We start from the raw sequence: 2500 nt of genomic DNA on the forward strand, positions 1-2500 counted from the left end.
CATTCCGATTACGGGGCCTCGGATGAGTCCCGTATCGTTATTTTTCGTCACTACCTCCCCGTGCCGGGAGTGGGTAATTTGCGCGCCTGCTGCCTTCCTTGGATGTGGTAGCCGTTTCTCAGGCTCCCTCTCCGGAATCGAACCCTGATTCCCCGTTACCCGTTACAACCATGGTAGGCGCAGAACCTACCATCGACAGTTGATAAGGCAGACATTTGAAAGATGCGTCGCCGGTACGAGGACCGTGCGATCAGCCCAAAGTTATTCAGAGTCACCAAGGCAAACGGACCAGACGAGCCAATCCGATTGGTTTTGATCTAATAAAAGCGTCCCTTCCATCTCTGGTCGGGACTCTGTTTGCATGTATTAGCTCTAGAATTACCACAGTTATCCAAGTAACGTGGGTACGATCTAAGGAACCATAACTGATTTAATGAGCCATTCGCGGTTTCACCTTAATGCGGCTTGTACTGAGACATGCATGGCTTAATCTTTGAGACAAGCATATGACTACTGGCAGGATCAACCAGGGAGCTGCGTCAACGAGAGCTGAGCAGCCGGCCGCCCGGGAGTGTGTCCCGAGGGCCCGCGCGAACACGCAAGCGTCCGCTCAATTATTCTGCAAACAGGAGGAGGCTGAGCTCCCCTGCACGATACACCTCGAAACCCTCTCAGGTCCCGGCGGCGCGCAGCGCCGTCCTAAGTACTTGGTCGGGTTCGAGAGAGGCGCAATCGCCCGGAGATAGGCGAGTAGACGCTTTCAGTGCGAACACCCGTGCTCCCAACTGAGCTTGCCGCTGCCGACAGAGGCCCGGGAGCGTGCTGTCGTGGCATTGCCGGCGGGAAACAACACGCGCCACCTACGGTGACCGGCAGCTCCAACGCCAGCGCCACAGAAGGGCAAAGCCCCACTTGGGTGCAGAAGCGAACTCTCCCAGCACAGCGCACGCGCCAACACGTCCGCAGAGCTGCGATACAAACCACCTGCGAGAACCGCTGGGGGCGACCGAGCAGCAGACGGCGTCGCGACGCCGAGTGCCGGGCGGCGGCGCATCCTCAACGCACACAGTCCGCAATCGGACCAGCACACTGCAGATGTCCACCGCGCTTCGCACCGGGCTCGGCAGAACCCACTTTGGCCGCCTGGCGCCGCGCGCAGGGTGCGCCGGCGCATAGCTGGGACGCCAGCCGGGCCCGTCGGCCGGCGCTCCTGCCACTGGGCGCCCCCCACCAGCCGGCTGTAGTGCGTGCGCTCACGCAGCGCGCGGCCAGCACGCCGGGCGGCCCCCCCTCACCGGCCGGGGACTGTCCCGCCAAGCCACAGCCTCGTATCGCTTCATACCCACATGGCCAACTCAGGTTCGGGGGCATGGCGGGTACCGCCGAAACAACCGGTTCACAGATGTACCGATCGTCGCTATCACCGATGCACCTGCAGCGCGAACAACCGCTCAACAACTGATTTCCAGTTCATTTGCGGATCTTTGGCAGCAAACGTATACGTCAATCTACATTTGCGAAATCTACGATTCTGGCATGCCTGCATGTTATGTGTCACGACACGCTACATCAGCCCACATACACACTGCGGCATGTACACGAGAGAACACGTGGAAGATGGTCCGCGCACGTGTGCAATGTCCCTTGCGCGGTCGACTGTCAACCGGCCTCTGTAGCATGTCGCAGATGTGGAACGCGGTCCACCGTGCTATCATGTTGTGTGGGGCAATACGATTAAATAGGAAAACCCTCGTCGCTACATCAACAGACGGCTCACGCTGATTCCCGGCAGAGGGAGGAGGGGGGGGGGGGGGCCAACATGCAATACTTTCGTCCGTACCTACTTACCACATGTCTGTACGGCGTACAACAGTGCAATCTCGCTGTAATGGGGAGACGAGACAAGTAGCATCGTGCACAACATATGGCCCTTATGATTCGCCATTGTAGGGCGCAGCCGGTGTACGGTCAAGCATGTGCCACATTATGTCACTCAGTACGTAACGACGGATGATCAGTGTGGGTTACGCGTACATCAGCGGACAGTCCACACAGGCCGTACCACAACGTACACTGACTGCATCGACAACCGAATGCAACTGAACAGCTGCAAGGCTCATTTCACAAACAAACGCCTGACCGACCAGCTTGGAAGGGCAGGAGGGGAGGGCGATATTCGTTCTGTAGCGGTACACCCTTCCAGTGGTTAGCGGGACTGTGTAGAAAGTACGCAACACTCGAAAGACCTTTATGTGAGGGTACGCACCATGGCATCAAGAAATACACATGACACCAGAGGATCCAAGCAGTGAACTATGTTCAGAGGGTTGCTGTTAGGCAAAGCTACATTCCTGTGACGTTACATGTGACAGTTAAGGTGCAGTGTAAGTTAGGTTAAGGTGCAGTGTAAGTTAGGTTAAGGTGCAGTGTAAGTTAGGTTAAGGTGCAGTGTAAGTTAGGTTAAGGTGCAGTGTAACTTAGGTTAAGGTGCAGTGTAACT

At 57.0% G+C, this 2500-nt stretch overlaps 1 non-coding gene across 1 annotated transcript in view; it reads right to left on the reverse strand.

Moving 5' to 3' along the window:
• The window catches only part of LOC126318143 (small subunit ribosomal RNA), a 1893-nt gene extending 1360 nt beyond the window's left edge, over nucleotides 1-533 (reverse strand). Inside the window, exon 1 of the ribosomal RNA XR_007557180.1 lies at nucleotides 1-533. This exon is cut by the window's left edge and continues 1360 nt beyond it. This is a non-coding gene — a ribosomal RNA (small subunit ribosomal RNA).
• Nucleotides 534-2500: the final 1967 nt, after the last annotated feature.

This window comes from Schistocerca gregaria, unplaced genomic scaffold, assembly GCF_023897955.1.
Source record: "Schistocerca gregaria isolate iqSchGreg1 unplaced genomic scaffold, iqSchGreg1.2 ptg000655l, whole genome shotgun sequence".
Lineage (NCBI taxonomy): Eukaryota > Metazoa > Arthropoda > Insecta > Orthoptera > Acrididae > Schistocerca > Schistocerca gregaria.